Below are 20178 nucleotides of genomic sequence, written 5' to 3'. Positions count from 1 at the left end.
TATGATGTTAGTATATATTTGATAGTATATATCTGTATCTGGACCCCGACTTAAACAAGTTAAAAAACTTATTTGGGTGTTACCATTTAGTGGTCAATTGTACGGAATATGTACTGTACTGTGCATTCTACTAATAAAAGTTTCAATCAATCAATCAATCAATCAACAACATAGCTGTAAACCTGGCTTCACCTAAGGAAGGCACACGTGACATACACAGAGCCTAACCAGGCAGATTTGAATTGTTGTTTTGGGCAGTAGACGGGATCTTTGATCCAAGACACAACTTACATTTAACTAAAATGTTCTTTTCTTTGTGCTCGACAAAAGAAAAGAAGTGAGAATATCTCATACTTGCCAACCCTCCCGAATTTCACTGCCTCTCCCTGGGACAACCATTCTCCAAATTTCTGCCGATTTCCAGCCGGACTTAAGGCACGCCCCCTCCCGGTCTGTGCGGATCTGAGTGGGGACAGCCTGTCGTCACGTCCGCTTGGCCAACCAAAAAGTAACCACAGAACACTATATCGTATAGTCGTATAGTGTTCTGTGGTTACTTTTTTGTTGGCCAACGGTTGTATTGCGCACCCCCCTCCCCTCCCCTCCCCTCCCCTTCCCACACTCAGACACACAGTCACACGCACACACAGAGAGTGCAGAGGAAGAATCAGAAGCACGTCTCTGCTTCGCTGGAATAAAACACACTCAGATCCTCAGTTTCTAGCCGATACTACATAAAAAATAACGTAAAATAACGCAGTAACGCATCATGTAGTAACGGTAACTGAGTTACTAAATATAAAAAATAACGCGTTAGATTACTAGTTACCGCCGAAACTAACAGCGTTACAGTAACGCGTTACTTTGTAACGCGTTAGTCCCAACACTGGTCGTGGTTAGGGCCTTGCATGGCAGCTCCCACCATCAGTGTGTGAATGTGTGTGTGAATGGGTGAATGTGGAAATAGTGTCAAAGGTAGAAAAGCGCTATACAAGTATAACCCATTTACATTTACATTTACCATCAATCTGTAACACACATTTGCTTTGTGTTAGTTAAACATGGAGGCTTTAGGTAAACGTTGGATCAATGTATTTTTTTTTCTGTGAAATTAACAACATCCAATTATGTGAACTATATATGTTTTTCAAATATTACAAAATGTCATTTTGTAGAACAGCTTAACAACATATATTTAAAAGTCAGTTTCATTATTGAGTGACTTTGGTACTGTGATTCTTTCCATTTCCATTCAAATCAATGTGTCGATTTTCACAGCCGCCGGAGAACCCCTGCGCTAAATATACATAGATCATCTATATTTGGCAGACGGCGCAACACGGCGGATCATCCATCCATCCATTTTCTACTGATTATCCCTTCTGGGGTTGCAGGGGGTGCTGGAGCCTATCTCAATTCAACTAAACTCTGCTTGCTTGAGACAGGAAGTCATACACAAAATAAATTATCTGGTTCACTTACAAAATAAAATACTCCTTGTTCAAGGGGTATCGTTTTTTACACTTTGAAACGTCCTAATGGGCGGGGACACACCAAGATTCAACTTGTCGAAGGTTTCCATAAATGAATGAGGACATGCTGATTCTGGAGGTCCAAAATGAAAGACTCATATCACAGGCATATCCTGAACAGCTATTTGGGGGCCTCTGTCAAATACCAGCATGGGGCAGGGGAAGCAGGGGGAGTTGAATGAGATTGTGTGTGTACAAAACTGATCGCCAGGGATGTTGTTATTGTTGGGTTGTTGCTTGCTACAAATTGAAAATTAAAGTTATCGTTCTGCAAGACAAAACTGTTGTCTTTTCTACCAGTCAATTCAGTGGTAAAGTTCAGAGCGGTTGTGTGGTGTTGCTGTTCAGATCATCTTGAATGGCAGGACCGAGTTTGTTTGCTTCTGCTACTCTGGATGGACAGAATAAACGGTCTGTGATTCGCTTTACTACAACTCCCCTTATCACGTGATTACATGTGTATTCGCGAGACCTTATTAAAGACCGGCAACAGTGAGCATCAAACAGCGATGGGGATTAGCAGACGCCGGATGTGGAGATGTTCAGGGGCGGCACCGTTCAGAAGCCGTTAGACATCTAGTGGAAATTTGGGGTTAGGCCCTTCTTTATCAGAGTTCTACTCTTGTTTTACAGTGGACACAATTTTTTTTACTTGAAAATGGATGAAAACATTGTTTGGGACGTTCGTGCACACACAAATACAGTGCAGCATTACAACGCAAACAATTGAAAATACATCTGTAAATAGGAGTGTTTGACATTGATGACATTACTGTCTGCGTGTCTGTGACAAAGAAAACGTGCATGTGTGAAGTTTGCGCAAACCATTATTAATTGTAATGTTTTATATGAACTTTTTATCATCTTTTTGACACAGTAAAGCAGTAAATATTGAGAAACACAATTAACAGCATGACACAAACAAATGGAAATTGTTTGGGGTTGGCAGGGTGACCAAGGAAGAATACATTACTTTTTAATCAGGATCTGGCTAAAATTGCTAAATAATAATGTATTAGTATTATTACAGTTTAGCCCTGCGGTGAGGTGGCGACTTGTCCAAGGTGTAATTGCATTCCACTCGATTTCAGCTGGAATAGGCTCCAACACCCCCACGACCTCAAGAGGGACAAGAGGTAGAAAATAGATGGATGAATGTTATTACAGTGCTGACACAACAACAGTTGCTGTTATATTATCCTCTCTCTCAACTCTTATTCATCTATTTATTAATTTTCTGTGAAATAACAGCTTCTGCTGTAATGCATTTCCATCGACACTTATTTAATTTTACTAAGCACTTATTTCTTGGTGTTGTTTGAAGCTACCTTAGTGGTTAGCTTAGCTATTAGCATGCCTGCTCCTGGCTTGCTCTCGTTGTGTAACATATTTAACCTCATCTTGCAGTAGCCAAAATTGATTAAATCTGATCATAATTCAGATTAGAATGTTACTGTGTACATGCACTATGAAAAGAAAAATTATCCGATTGTGACGTGCATTTTCATTCATCGCATCTTAAATTGGAATACTTTATTTTGACATGGGCAGCACATACCGTAAACAGAAGTAGAAGAGGAAAAGGCACTGACTTTGTTGTAAACAAACATGGCTCTGTGCATTTCTGTTCGTCTGACGTTGTCACGTTATTTATTTATACATTTTTCCTTTAGTTTTCTACTTTTGTTTTACCTCTCTTTTTAAAATGGAGCTGTTCTGTGCCCTCCATGTTGTGATATGTGCGGGTTGCCGTGGTTTCTGTAGTCGCAGACACGACGTCATCAGGGCACGTTTTCATGTTATGACATTCTGTGTACATGCCTGAGGCTAGCAGTTAGCTGTAAAGTTGTGAACAAAACCGCTAGTTGAGACGACAACTGGATACCTTCTTTCATTGGTACATCGACACATGACACTCCAGATCATACTTTTGTTTTTGCTATTCTCGGTTTTAGAGCAACAAACTCAACAGTATATAAGGCTACTTCTGTACATGTTGAATTAAAGGTGACAGCCGCAAGACAATTGCTTTATTCCGAGACTATTTAATTTAGTCCCCCTTCACCACTAAAGTATGGCTGACATCAAATTTATTTTGACCCGAATTTTGGAAGAAGTGTTTACATGCGCTCCAATCCAAATAACTATTGGCATAAATCACCCTTTTCGATCGGAAGGAAGTTTTGATCCAATTGTGTGTGATCGGGTCAGAATATTACGAATGGCATATTTACAAGAAGCATTCTCATTTTGGTAAGGCTTTTAATCAGATTATTTTTTTTATTTGCCGTAATAGAGGTGCTTATTATTATCTTAGTGGAGATGTGTATGGACTAAAAATAAATACATTGTTAGCCTGAGGGTATCAGTGTTTATGATCGGTATTAAAAGGCATTAATCTGCATTGACGATCACAGTATCACAAAAATTGGCTGATTCTGATCATTGGCTCATCAATCGATACATCCCCACTAAAATACATTTGAGGTAAAGGACTATAGCTGAAATGTAATCAATCGTAGTTTGTGTGTTTATAAAACATTTTATAAACCCAAAGGATAAACCTGTAAGTAAATGAATATCATGTAAACATATGCTCAATGGCAACCTAAACCAAAAGCTACAGTCTGTGTATCAGTGTTATGTACTAGTAGTTTCATATATGTGCTGCTTCAAATAGAAAGTAGTGAAAATTGCGGGTAATGAATTTTGACTTTAACTGGGGTCACTTAAAGTCGCCCTGAACAGACATATGGAATTGCACTTCCTGTGATTAATTGTGCCCCTAAGATGGCTCCGAGAGCTCGAGGAAATCATCCGTGCGAGAGACAATGTCAAGAGTGATGACAAAAATAGCTTAATGTTTCCCTGCGACGTCAGTTTTCAAACTGCAGCGTTTCTCAATATATTATCGTTTTACGGTCATTTGTTATCATTACTGCATCAAAGAGGACTTGGTCAAGCAGCGGTCATTTTCTGCTGTACTGAGGCCTAAATAACAAATGTGACTCTGGAGTCACTTGGAGGTTATGCAAACAATAGGGAATTTGTAGTTTAATAAAGGGTTAAACTCACATTCTTGTGTTACTACGCAAAGACAAGCACTGGACACTTCAGTGCGGTCTGAAAAAGCTTTTGGTGTTCCATGTTCGAAGGAAATATGCGAATATTGATGTGAGGATTAATCCCATTCAAGGCGCAGGGATAGACCTTTATTCCTCAGCATATGTGGATACCATTTAAATGTGTTGGTAAACAAAGCTAAAGGTTTGTAAAAGGAGCTGAGTCCGCTCTGTTAAGTTGCCTTCAAGAGAACCTACAGGGTGAGAGGTGATGGGAGGAGCTCGCCCCGGTGGACAGGTGGGGGTAAACTGAGAATCGTACCACCCAAGGGGAGCATGAACTTGAGACGTGTCCCTCACCGTCCCGTGAAGGTGGAGGTCAGCGTACTGAGATGCTCCAATCAGGGGAAGGAAGAAATGAAGGCACTTGCAGACCGGGTCAGTCACAATTAGGACTCATAAAATATCATCAAAACCTCAGGTGGTCAGAACAGAACAGAACAGAACAGAGCATCTTTGTGCGAGAAGAGGTATCACTCCAACGTGAAACAAACACACCTTATCTCGCAATCAAATCTTTTAAAACGGGAACATCTTAAATGTTGGTGAATGTTTTAAGGTAGTATTGGTATTAAAACAAACATTTTTAAATTTATGAGAATAAAGTTGACACCAGCCTAAAGATTTGTCATACGGAAACAAGCTTGTTTAATGTTTTGGTAATTTGATTGAACCGACCCAATATTTTGAAATATAGTCAGTCTGGTACAGTAGAAGTGAGAAATTAGTCATAACCGTTTGGATTAAAGGTTGTCTTGTTTCTTTTTCTTCCTTTTATTTTAGTGACCGCACAACATGCACATTTATTGTGTTCATTAAAAGCTAAAATGACTAGTTCTTGCGATTTCTAGAAACTAATTCTAACTCTTAAAGGGGAATGGCACTCTTTTGGGGAATTTTGCCTATCATTCACAATCATTATGAAAGATAAGACGACGGATGATTTTGTGGTTTTTAATGCATTCTAAATATTAAATAAACATAAACAAAAGTCTGATTACAGCGGAGCCCATACAATCCGATAAATAACCATTCAAAAAGCGGCAAAAATAATCCATTTACATTTTGGGACATGAATATTAACCAAGTTTTAGTGATATTGTTATTATAAGCGACGTGATCACTACTGTGTGTCCCTACGTTTACATCATTGAGTGGTTTGCTGCTTTCTAGCTTTCTTGCTCCCTTTAAGTTTATTGTGGATCATAAATCATGCATCTCACCTGAAAAGCAGATGGCTGAAGATATAATCCGACAAGTTGGGACACTTTGACAGCCAGTCAGGACCAAGAACTGTCGAGAAAGACACAAAAAGCACTTGCGCGCCCCCCCATTTCTTGACAGGGATTATGAGACATTCTTCATCTAAATGGGAATATATGCACATCCCAGCAGTCGGCATCCTAATGACAGCAGACCTTGCACAGTAAGTGATGTTTTATGATGTATGTGGCTCTCATAAAGTCTGCAGTGAGCAGAAATCAGTGATGAAAAAAATAATCAGCTCTTTGAGCGTGTTGTTTTCAACTATGTCTTTGTGCAACACTCCATCACACGTTTGGCGCTCTTGTTTTTGTAAACAATTATATTTAGATTTAACAATTAGATTCACTTTTAAGATTTACATTTACATCCAACGTTTATATTTAGATTTACCATTTTGGTTTAGCTTCAACATTTTGCGCTCACTTCTAGATTTAGGTTTTACATTTAAGATTTAGATTTACTTTAAAATTTCGCTTTAGATGTGTATTTAACATTTAGGTTTAGAGATAAAATGTAGATTTATTTTTAACATTTACATATAAGATTTAGAGTCAGGATTGAATTTAAACTTAAATGTGATAAAAAAAAAAAGTGGTGAATTTGAGAAAAGTGAGTTAAATGTGAGAATATACAGTATCTGCTAGAAAATATTTACATTCCGCACTCTATACAGGTGAATTTTAACAGACTTAATTAGAGATAGAAAACAAGTGCGCTGGCAGGAATCTAAACAGAAAGTGAAGGAGCAGCAAAACAAGGAGTCCAACAGGAAGTAAAACCAATATAAGAGCACCCGGACAGGAATCGAAGCCAAATACAGGAAAAAAAATGTACATACCAAACACAGGAACATAATTAACAAAGCCCAAACTGTCACGTGGGATCATAACAGTTATATGATCTTAAGTGACTGTAACCATGTAGCTTTTGTGGTACAGTACATGCTGTAGTGGTGTTTTTCTCTCTGTCGCTCACATGCACTCACACACACCAAGTATTGTTGCAGCGAAGTACAATTAGAAAGTATCTACTAGTGTTGTCCCGATACCAATATTTTAGTACTGGTACCGGTACCAAAAAGTATTTTGATACTTTTCGGTACTTTTCTAAATAAAGGGTACCACAAAAATCGGCGTTATTGGCTTTATTTTAACAAAAAGTCTTACAGTACATTAAACACATGTTTCTTATTGCAATCGAAGAACACATTTGTCCTGAAATAAAATAGTGAACATACTAGACAACTTGTATTTCAGTAGGAAGTAAGCAAACAAAGGCTCCTAATTTAGTTTGCTGATGTATGCAGTAACGTATTGTGTCATTTATCATTCTATTATTTTGTCAAAATTATGAGACAAGCTGTAAAAATTGATTATTAACCCACTTGTTCATTTACTGTTAATATCTGCTTACTTTCTGTTTTAACATGTTGTATCTACACTTCTGTTAAAATATAATAATCACTTATTCTTCTGTTGTTTGATACTCTACATTAGTTTTGGATGATACCACAAATTTAGGCATCGATCTGATACCAAGTAGTTACAGGATCATACATTGGTCATATTCAAAGTCTTCATGTGTCCAGGGACATATTTACTGAGTTTATAAACATTATATGAATTTTTAAAACAGGAAAAAAGATTTTGTGACAATAAAAAATGTTGATGTAATTATAGTAGTATCGACTAGATACGCTATTGAACTTGGTATCACTACAGTGGATGTCAGGTGTAGATCCACCCATGGCATTTGTTTAAATTCAGGGTGCTAGCCTGCTGTTAGCGGTTAGCTGTTGTATCCTCCTATGGTGTGTAGTGAAGCATGTTTAGCTATTCCTCGTCCTGCAGGGATGATACTTGTAAGAAACTTACTTTATTCGTTGCAATGGAGGCGAGGATTAGTGATTTAGAAGTAGCTAAAACACTGCCGACTGCGAACGGACGTTCGCCGCTATCTAGCTAGCCATGTCTTAAAGCACCTTTTCCTGAGGGCGTTTCAGTGTTATAACTTCACCTTTATCGTTAGTTTTTAGGCCAAAATGCGTCTGTTCTCCCTTTTCTGTCTACACACTGTGTCTGCTTGTAAAAACTCTGTGATTGTGCGCTGCTGAACATGCTACTCTGCTCGCAAAACCAGCAATGTTATGACGTGACGACGCGCCGTCATGCCCAGGAACCGGTACTTTTCAAACAGAGTATAGTACCGTTTTTGATTCATTAGTACCGCGATACTATACCAGTACCGGTATACTGTACAACCTACTAAACAAATCAGAAGTTCACCAGTTATTCGATATTTGAATATTTTTTACTGAACACTTGTGCTTACTCAAGTAATTATTTGGATGACTAATTTTTACTTTTACTAAAGAAATTATACTCTTAGGTGAAGTAACAGTACTCATACTTGAGCACACTTTTTGGCTACTACAAGTTATTTTCCTACTCCGAAATCGGTAACACACAATTTTCATGTCTCATAACTAGAGATGTCCGATAATATCGGACTGCTGATATTATCGGCCGATAAATGCTTTAAAATGTAAAATCGAAAATTATCGGTATCGGTTTCAAAAAGTAAAATGTATGGCTTTTTAAAACGCCGCTGTACAGAATGGTACACGAACGTAGGCAGAAGTACAGAGCGCCAATAAACCAAACCTTAAAGGCACTGCCTTTGCGTGCCGGCCCAATCTCATAATATCTATGGCTTTTCACACACACAAGGGAATGCAGGCATACTTGGTCAACAGCCATACAGGTCACACTGTGGGTGGCCGTATAAACAACTTTAACATTGTTACAAATATGCTCCACACTGTGAACCCACACCAAACAAGAATGACAAACACATTTCCGGAGAACATCCACACCGTAACACAACATAAACACAACAGAACAAATACCCAGAACCCCTTGCAGCACTAACTCTTCCGGGTCGCTACAATATACACCCCCGCTACCCCCTATCCCCCCCACCCCCACAACTCAACCCCGCCCCCCCAACGCCGCCCACCTCAACCTCCTCATGCGAGAGCATGCCCCAAATTCCAAGCTGCTGTTTTGAGGCATGTTAAAAAAAAATAATGCACTTTGTGACTTCAATAATAAATATGGCAGTGCCATGTTGGCATTTTTTCCATAACTTGAGTTGATTTATTTTGGAAAACCTTGTTACATTGTTTAATGCATCCAGCGGGGCATCACAACAAAATTAGGCATAATAATGTGTTAATTCCACAACTGTATATATCGGTATCGGTTGATATCGGAATCGGTAATTAAGAGTTGGACAATATCGGAATATCGGATATCGGCAAAAAAGCCATTATTGGACATCTCTACTCATAACCTTGACATAAAGCCACTTCGACACTACACATTACTTTTTTTCCCCTTACTAATCTCACCAAGACATCATTATATGGCAATAAGCCGAGAGGTTGTTTGCTTTCCAGCGGCATCTCTATCAAAAGCAGGTTTATTGTTTGTTTTTTGAAATCCAGTAATTAAGACAGCTGCAAATTTGTATTTCTGTTGTCTGAGGCCTGAGGCCAGGATTAACAGCATTTAGCATTGTAGAATGTAGCCTGCCTCCTTTCAAATAGACTAGATTAAAAAAAAAAAAAACTAAATTTGAGTTTGTGTGTTCTAAAATCTACGGAACAAAAGCTTTCTGACACACTTATGTAGTTGTTCAAATGTGAATCATTAATCAATCATCCACACACTCTCACTCGTGGTTGCAATGAACTACTTACATGTAATGAATTATCGACCGATGACTTTCATCATACTGCTATGTAGACAAGTACACACAGGAAAGTGACTAATAAGAAATATCGATGTTTCCTGCACGTCAAAGCTCACCATGGACATAAATCACACATCGTGAGGTGTGACAGCTGCAGATTGTGTGTTTGACACCAGAGCAAAGAGCAGGACGCCACGAGGTATTTGGAATGGCCGCGGCGTTTTGACACTCATTACCCCACTATTACAAGAACACGTCAAGCATGAACATATTTGTCATTTCTGCACAACAAAGCCAACAAAGAGTTACACTACGGCCCAGGAATCCGACAATGCTCACGGGGCCTCACTCCCCCCCGAGGCAGCACCCATGGGTGACAGCGCACCTCCCTGGCTTATTACACCTGCCCGTCAAGCCTCAGCACTCAACCTCTTGCTCAATAAGCAACGTGATTTGAGCTGTCAGCAGGAATGACCTCAGAGGAAGTTTTCTGTTAAGACGCCGCTTTTGAAGGCAGATCAAGGCGATAAACCGGAATTAAGCAGGTAATGAGTCATTTTAACGCATTCATCGTTTAGCTTGGGCTGACGCACTGATACCCGCGCTGATAATATCGGCTACAAATTATAGACTATGAAAATATCAACTTTACAGGTTTCACTGATGTGACAGTAAAGAGATTTTTGCTGCAGATTAGGACGCTTGCAAGATGAACCGCAGCTCACAGATCACAACTGACTTCTCTCTGAAAGTTTTCCAACTAGCCTCTGCATTGTTCCTGCAAGGAAGTGAGATCACTTATTATTTATGTCCATATTGATTTTTGAACTATCCCCTCAAAGTTCTTGGATTAATCAGGCATTTTACACATAAAAATAAAGACTTAAGTGTTAGCTGGCCTATTTTGATTAAACAGAGTTAAAACTAGCTACTCAACTTCAAAATGTATTTCAGGTGGTTATTCTATCTGCATTTTAAGCATATTTGTACTTTCATTTTTGGTAACACTTTAGTATGGGGAACATATTCACTATTAAATAGTTGCTTATTAAAGTAACAAAGACTTAATTTAGAGTTATTTGGACACTAGGGGAACATACAAGGGTTAGGGTCAGGGTTACTAATAAGCAATAATTCTGAGGTTATTGAGGGAAGACTCTTAGTTAATGGCTTACTGGTTGTATAATAAGGCCATACAGGATAAGGCATTAATAAGTACTTAACTAATTGAGAGTCAATATGCTACTAATTTACATGTTAACAAGCAACTAATTAATGGTGAATATGTGTTCCCCATACTAAAGTGTCAACCCATTTTTTTTTTTAAATGGGTCATGTCATGATTTTTTTTCTATTTTTAAAACACTTCATTTTGGTCTATATAACATGTGGTTCCTTGGTTAAAATGTTGCATATATTCTACTATAAAGATTTTTGTTTGTCTTCAAAAACAATTCCTTTTGGGAGGCGGAGTTGTTTGATGCAAATGAAGCCCTCCTTTCCACGCCCCCTGACTAACCATTTGTCCCCGCCCCGCAGATTTGTTTACAATGCAGTCATTGGTTTTGTTTTGTTTTGATAAAACCGTATGGAATATGAACACCTGTGATTGCCACCACCCATCTAATTTTAAAGTTAAAGTTGAAGTACCACTGATAGTCACACACACACTAGGTGTGGTGATATTCAATCAATCAATCAATCAATGTTTATTTATATAGCCCTAAATCACAAGTGTCTCAAAGGGCTGCACAAGCCACAACGACATCCTCGGTACAGAGCCCACATAAGGGCAAGGAAAAACTCACCCCAGTGGGACGTCGATGTGAATGACTATGAGAAACCTTGGAGAGGACCGCATATGTGGGTAACCCCCCCCCCCCCCCTAGGGAGACCGAATGCAATGGATGTCGAGTGGGTCTAACATAATATTGTGAGAGTACAGTCCATAGTGGATCCAGCATAACAGTAAGAGTCCAGTCCACAGTGGGGTCAGTAGGAAACCATCCCGAGCGGAGACGGGTCAGCAGCGCAGAGATGTTCCCAACCGATATACAGGCGAGCGGTCCACCCCGGGTCCCGACCCCGGACAGCCAGCACCCCATCCATGGCCACCGGACCTGTGTGTCTCCCCTTCCACAAGGGGTAGGGGGGAGGAGAGGAGAAAAGAAAAGAAACGGCAGATCAACTGGTCTAAAAAAGAGGGGGCTATTTAAAGGCTAGAGTATACAAATTAGTTTTGAGATGGGACTTAAATGCTTCTACTGGGGTAGCATCTCTAACGCAGACTTTTTTTGGGCTCTGGGAATCACTAATAAGCCGGAGTTCTTTGAACGCAGATTTCTTGCCGGGACATATGGTACAATACAATCGGCAAGATAGGATGGAGCTAGACCGTGTAGTATTTTATACGTAAGTAGTAAAACCTTAAAGTTGCATCTTAAGTGCACAGGAAGCCAGTGCAGGTGAGCCAGTATAGGCGTAATGTGATCAAACTTTCTTGTTCTTGTCAAAAGTCTTACCCTCTGCATTTGACCCATCCCCTTGTTCCACACCCCGGGAGGTGAGGAGAGCAGTGAGCAGCAGCGGTGGCCGCGCTCGGGAATCATTTGGTGATTTAACCCCCAATTTCAACCCTTGATGCTGAGTGTCAAGCAGGGAGGAAATGGGTCCTATAATTTTTGATGATATAGCAAGACCAGCAGGTCATCTTAGTTTTTTTGTCGGCTCAAGCAGGCGGGGACGTAAGGATAGTCAGCGTAAAGGGGCGTGGAAAAGAGGGCTTCATTTGCATCCAACAACTCCGTCTCTCAAAACAAACCGTTTTTGAAGACTGACAAAAATTGGCTGGAAGATAGGACTTTACAGCAAAATATATGCCAACTTTTGACCAAAGAACCATAATTACATGTTATATAGACCAAGGAGGGGGCAACGCCGGGGAAAGAAAGCCCGACTGCAAATCCAGTACTATACGCTAGCTAAGGCTACCTTTTTGCCAAGTCATTATCTTTCCAATGCTACATCCTGGACGTATGCATGTATAAATTGACCATAAAATGCTTTTCCATTTTATATCATGTTCATACTTTCTCGGCACTGCTGCTTTGAAAACTTGTAAACAATAGAGGCCCAAGCCAGCCATACTGTTAGTTGTGCTACGGGGCTACATAATTGTATGCGAGGCTCGCAAACGTAATAACGGATTATAATACTAACCGGTCTATTGCCAAACTCAGTGGAAACTGATACAATTTAAAGTAGTTTTTGGAAAGATCATTCTTTATTTTGCTAGCGGACAGTGATGCTCTTGTCTTACATTAGAAAGCTCAGCTAGCTACACAACCAACTAACGTATCATTCACGCATTTCAAACGTACTGTTATTACTGTTTTATTGGCTTCTCCATTGCCATACACAAAAATCACCCAGCCAGCCATTAAAAGTAGTTTTTCGAAAAATCCATCTTTATAGTGCTGGAAGACGGTCATGGTATTGTCACAGTAGAAGGCTTAGCTAGCTACACAACAACTCCAGCTAACATTGCTAACATGTCATTCATACATTTCTACTCTACTATTATTTCTTACAGTTTCATTGGCTCCTCCATTGCTATAGAGAGTACCGTATTTTTCGGACTATAAGTCGCAGTTTTTTTTCATAGTTTGGCCGGGCTCCAGTGCGATTTATATATGTTTTTTTCCTTCTTTATTATGCATTTTCGGCAGGTGCGACTTATACTCCGAAAAAGTTTTGTTGTTGTTTTTCCGGAAAATCCTTCTTTTTGTGAAGGTCCGTGGGTACCATATACCATACATGGAAAATCCGCTAACGTCACACTTGAACAAAATTCCAAAAGGACCGTTTTGGAGGAAGTATGCCAAATTTAAAAGTTCAGTCACACATTTCTAGCAGATATATTTGTCACATTTAGCTCACTTTCCTCATATTCAACACACTTTTCTCACATTTAACACACATTTAGCTCATTTCCATCACATTTAAGTTTAAAGTAAATGTTGACTCTAAATGTTATGTCAAAATGTTGAATCTAAATCTAAATTTTAAATTTGAATTTTACATCTAAATCTTAAATCTAAATGAAAATGTTATATCTAAACCCAGATCTTAACTCTGAATCTTCATGTTAAATCTAAACCTGAATCCATCCATCCAATATCCACCTCCCGTCCCTCTCTCTGCATGTTCTCCCTGTGACTGCGTGGTTCCCTCCGGGTACTCCGGCTTCCTCCCACCTCCAAAGACATGCACCTGGGGATAGGTTGATTGGCAACACTAAATGGTCCCTAAACCCAAATGTTAAATCTAAATGTTACATCTATATCTAAATCTTAAATCTACGTACATATAAATGTTGAATCTAAATCTAAATGTTAAATTTAAACCTAGAAGTTAAATCTAGTCATCAATATTAGAATATTAAAATTTTGTTGCATTAGCTTGTTGTAGTGCAGGATGAAAGAGCAGTAAGGTGCAGAGTCTTTGCATTTACAAAAGTAGGTGCAGATCAACGTTCCCTCTAAGGTGCGCGCCTGCGCAATTGCGCACTGCTCACGCGTCCTCTGCGCACAGCAAATTAATGCCGCGCAGAAAATCAAAAATCCCATCTGAACTTTAAACAAAATAAACATCCATCCATCCATCCATCTTCTTCCGCTTATCCGAGGTCGGGTCGCGGGGGCAGCAGCTTAAGCAGGGAAGCCCAGACTTCCCTCTCCCCAGCCACTTCGTCCAGCTCCTCCCGGGGGATCCCGAGGCGTTCCCAGGCCAGCCGGGAGAGATAGTCTTCCCAGCGTGTCCTGGGTCTTCCCCGTGGCCTCCTACCGGTCGGACGTGCCCGAAACACCTTCCTAGGGAGGCGTTCGGGTGGCATCCTGACCAGATGCCCGAACCACCTCATCTGGCTCCTCTCGATGTGGAGGAGCAGCGGCTTTACTTTGAGCTCCCTCCGAATGACAGAGCTTCTCACCCTATCTCTAAGGGAGAGCCCCGCCACTCGGCGGAGGAAACTCATTTCGGCCGCTTGTACCCGTGATCTTGTCCTTTCGGTCATGACCCAAAGCTCTTGACCATAGGTGAGGATGGGAACGTAGATCGACCGGTAAATCGAGAGCTTTGCCTTCCGGCTCAGCTCCTTCTTCACCACAACGGATCGATACAGCGTCCGCATTACTGAAGACGCCGCACCGATCCGCCTGTCGATCTCACGATCAACTCTTCCCCCACTTGTGAACAAGACTCCGAGGTACTTGAACTCCTCCACTTGGGGCAAGATCTCCTCCCCAACCCGGAGATGGCACTCCACCCTTTTCCGGGAGAGAACCATGGACTCGGACTTGGAGGTGCTGATTCCCATCCCAGTCGCTTCACACTCGGCTGCGAACCGATCCAGTGAGAGCTGAAGATCTTGGCCGGAGGAAGCCATCAGGACCACATCATCTGCAAATAGCAGTGACCTAATCCTGCAGCCACCAAACCAGATCCCCTCAACGCCCTGACTGCGCCTAGAAATTCTGTCCATAAAGGTTATGAACAGAATCGGTGACAAAGGGCAGCCTTGGCGGAGTCCAACCCTCACTGGAAACGTGTCCGACTTACTGCCGGCAATGCGGACCAAGCTCTGACACTGATTATACAGGGAGCGAACTGCCACAATAAGACAGTCCGTTACCCCATACTCTCTGAGCACTCCCCACAGGACTTCCCGGGGTACACGGTCGAATGCCTTCTCCAAGTCCACAAAGCACATGTAGACTGGTTGGGCAAACTCCCATGCACCCTCAAGGACCCTGCCGAGAGTATAGAGCTGGTCCACAGTTCCACGACCAGGACGAAAACCACACTGTTCCTCCTGAATCCGAGGTTCGACTATCCGGCGTAGCCTCCTCTCCAGTACACCTGAATAGACCTTACCGGGAAGGCTGAGGAGTGTGATCCCACGATAGTTGGAACACACCCTCCGGTTCCCCTTCTTAAAGAGAGGAACCACCACCCCGGTCTGCCAATCCAGAGGTACCGCCCCCGATGTCCACGCGATGTTGCAGAGTCTTGTCAACCAAGACAGCCCCACAACATCCAGAGCCTTAAGGAACTCCGGGCGGATCTCATCCACCCCCGGGGCCTTGCCACCGAGGAGCTTTTTAACTACCTCGGCAACCTCAGCCCCAGAAATAGGAGAGCCCACCACAGATTCCCCAGGCCCTGCTTCCTTATAGGAAGACGTGCTGGTAGGATTGAGGAGGTCTTCGAAGTATTCCCTCCACCGATCCACAACATCCGCAGTCGAGGTCAGCAGAACACCATCCCCACCATACACGGTGTTGACACTGCACTGCTTCCCCTTCCTGAGGCGGCGGATGGTGGTCCAGAATTGCTTCGAAGCCGTCCGGAAGTCTTTTTCCATGGCCTCCCCGAACTCCTCCCATGTCCGAGTTTTTGCCTCCGCGACCGCTGAAGCCGCACACCGCTTGGCCTGTCGGTACCTGTCTGCTGCCTCAGGAGTCCCATGAGCCAAAAGAACCCGATAGGACTCCTTCTTCAGCCTGACGGCATCCCTCACCGCCGGCGTCCACCAACGGGTTCTAGGATTACCGCCACGACAGGCACCAACCACCTTGCGGCCACAGCTCCAATCGGCCGCCTCAACAATAGAGGTACGGAACATTGTCCACTCGGACTCAATGTCCAGCACCTCCCTCGTGACATGTTAAAAGTTCTTCCGGAGGTGGGAATTGAAACTCTCTCTGACAGGAGACTCTGCCAGGCGTTCCCAGCAAACCCTCACAATGCGTTTGGGCCTGCCAGGTCTGTCCGGCATCCTCCCCCACCATCGCAGCCAACTCACCACCAGGTGGTGATCGGTAGAAAGCTCCGCCCCTCTCTTCACCCGAGTGTCCAAAACATGAGGCCGCAAATCCGATGACACAACTACAAAGTCGATCATGGAACTGCGGCCTAGGGTGTCCTGGTGCCAAGTGCACATATGGACACCCTTATGTTTGAACATGGTGTTTGTTATCGACAATCTGTGACGAGCACAAAAGTCCAATAACAGAACACCACTCGGGTTCAGATCCGGGCGGCCATTCTTCCCAATCACACCTCTCCAGGTTTCACTGTCGCTGCCAACATGAGCGTTGAAGTCCCCCAGTAGAACGAGGGAATCACCCGAGGGAGCACTCTCCAGTACTCCCTCGAGTGAATCCAAAAAGGGTGGGTACTCTGAGCTGCTGTTTGGCGCGTAAACGCAAACAACAGTCAGGACCCGTCCCCCCACCCGAAGGCGGAGGGAAGCTACCCTCTCGTCCACCGGGTTGAACTCCAACGTGCAGGCTTTGAGCCGAGGGGCAACAAGAATTGCCACCCCAGCCCGTCGCCTCTCACTGCCGGCAACGCCAGAGTGGAAGAGAGTCCAGCCCCTCTCAAGAGAAGTGGTTCCAGAGCCCTTGCTGTGCGTCGAAGTGAGTCCGACTATATCTAGCCGGAACTTCTCCACCTCACGCACTAGCTCAGGCTCATTCCCCCCCAGCGAAGTGACGTTCCACGTCCCAAGAGCCAGCTTATGTAGCCGAGGATCGGACCGCCAAGTGCCCTGCCCTCGGCTGCCGCCCAGCTCACACTGCACCCGACCTCTATGGCCCCTGCTATGGGTGGTGAGCCCATTGGAGGGGGGACCCACGTTGCCTCTTCGGGCTGTGCCCGGCCGGGCCCCATGGGGACAGGCCCGGCCACCAGGCGCTCGCCATCGTGCCCCACCTCCGGGCCTGGCTCCAGAGGGGGGCCCCGGTGACCCGCGTCCGGGCGAGGGAAATCTGGGTCCTTGGTTTGTGTTCTTCATCGAGGTCTTCGAGCTGCTCTTTGTCTGATCCCTCACCTAGGACCAGTTTGCCTTGGGAGACCCTACCAGGGGGCATAAAAACCCCCGGACAACATAGCTCCTAGGATCATTGGGACACGCAAACTCCTCTACCACGGTAAGGTGGCAGCTCAGAGAGGAGTGGATGGATGGATGGATGGATGGATGGATGGATGGATTTTGCAATGCAACTCTATGAGTGACAAGTGACAACAAGAGTGGCTCCAATGAATAAAACAATCTTTGTCAACACAGTTCAATTATCGTCTGTTGAGACACTTTACGGACAGGAATTCCATCAATCACTTTATTGAGCAAAACTGTTTGTAACCACACCAAAAACATGAGTAAAAAAACTTTTATCTATAAAAACTGGTAATTTTTTGCCATACAAACCAGGCTTAAACCAACTTTGTCATCCGTCGTTTCAACAGAAGCCGCTCGCTCTGTCTCACCTGCACCAACACACGCACTCATGGCACTTAGCCAGTGCTGCGTTTATGGCCACACAAAAAGTCGGACAACCCCAATGCCACACAATGTGTAAATGCCAGGTTGTAACACTCTGACTCCTCAATCAGATGTGTGCTTATTTTACTGCCATTTATTAAGAATGTTAATCTAAGGATATTATTCATGAAACATTGTCACTAGATTTCACAAATGCTAATAAAAAGATGTATTTTACAGACAGAAAGTTACAGGAACTAAATGTAATCTCTGGAAGGGGTAACATTTCTTTTAAAGGCAGGACCCGCAGCCTGACATACAATACTATAGCACATGTTTTTAAACATGTTTTTTTTGTTATTGTCATTGTAAGAGGGCAAAATCACTTATATCAGAAAATTATTTTAATAAAACATTTAAATTGTTATGATGTCAGGTTTGGGACAAGTGTGACACTGGTGTGGCCACAGTGTGCACGTCTGATGTTGTTCACATGTGCTCCACTGAATGCTCAGGGAGTTTGTGCGTTTGCTCACAAACATTAAAAATTAGAGGGAACATTGGTGCAGATATAAATGAATTTACTGTACAGATAAATATATTGCACTTTTGCATATGAATCCACGTTTACGGATGTATGTTATATGGTCTTGTTCCATCCAAATCTAAATATTAAATCTAAATGTTGAATCTAAATGTAAAAGTTAGATCTAAATCTAAATCTTAATTCTAAATCCAAATCTAAATGTGAGTGCTAAATGTTAAACCTAGATCTAAATCCATCCAATCATCCATGTTCTACCGCTTGTCCCTTTCAGGGTCGCAGGAGGTGCTGGAGCCTATCTAAGCTGCATTCGAGCGGTAGGCGGGGTACTCCCTGGCACAGGCGCCCATCTACATTTCTGCTAGTGGGTGCTCGGTGTGTGTGTACTAAAAAAAAAAAATAGACGTTCAGCGAAGTCAATATCCCATATAATATCAGTATATTAGACACCGTTGTTGGGAGAGTGGCCGTGCCAGCAAGGGTTCCTGGTTCAATCCCCACCTTCTACCAACCAAGTCACATCCGTTGTGTCCTTGAGCAAGACACTTCACCCTTGCTCTTGATGGGTCGTGGTTAGGGCCTTGCATGGCAGCTCCAGCCATCAGTGTGTGAATGTGTGTGTGAATGGGTGGATGTGGAAACAGTGTCAAAAGCGCTTGAAGGTAGAAAAGCGTATAACCCATTTACATTTGTATAATTTGTGGCTTTATTACTTTGTAAAACGAACCTAGTTCACCACAAAATTAACTACAACAAGATAGATTTTTCAAAAATTATTTTAAAGATTGAAAGTTGCCATCAATCCCACGTGGGCCAGAGCACCCACAGGATCGGCGCCTATGGACCCTGGACGAGTCGCCACCTCATCACAGGGCCAACACAGATAGACAGACAACATTCACACTCATATTCACACACGAGGGACAATTTAGTATTGCCAATCAACCTATCCCCAGGTGCATGTCTTTGGAGGTGGGAGAAAGCTGGAGTACCCGGAGGGAACCCATGCAGTCATGGGGAGAACATGTAGGACCTTCGTATTGTGAGGAACATGCACTAACCCCTGTCCCACCGTGCTATCGCTGCTGCCAAATCTAAATCAAAATCTTAAATCTAAAAATACATGTTAAATTTAAATCTAAATCTTAAAACTCAAACTAAATCTTAAATGTAAATGTTATATCTAAATGTAAGCGCTAAATGTCAAATCGAAACACGAATGTTAAATTTAAATCTAAATTTAGGAAATGTCTGTACTTATGTCTCACCTTGTATTGTCCCCTTTGCCTGGATTGTTGGCTGACTATTCTCTTCAAAATGGTTTAATTCTGAGCCGCATTTCCTGTGAGTGTAGCAACAATATTCATGTTTTTTGTTTCTCTGAAAGTATTAGCAAAGATAACGCGTTCATGTCAAATCAAATTGCAGTTTGTTACAAAGTGTCCGTTGTGTTGTGTGCGAGCCCTTGTTGAGTCACTTTAATTCCTGTTGAATGAGCAAGGAGCTGAAATAGGACATGACTTGAAGTGAGCTGGCTTATTGTGGTATCTTTCACATCTACTACTGGAGACAAATAATGAAGACATACAGTATTCTCCTGAGAGCATGCATCCTTTTCTGTGGTCAATTAAC

This window comes from Nerophis lumbriciformis, linkage group LG02 (assembly GCF_033978685.3).
Source record: "Nerophis lumbriciformis linkage group LG02, RoL_Nlum_v2.1, whole genome shotgun sequence".
Classification (NCBI taxonomy): domain Eukaryota; kingdom Metazoa; phylum Chordata; class Actinopteri; order Syngnathiformes; family Syngnathidae; genus Nerophis; species Nerophis lumbriciformis.
The sequence above is the reverse complement of the archived record's forward strand: the minus strand, read 5'-3'. Positions refer to the sequence as shown.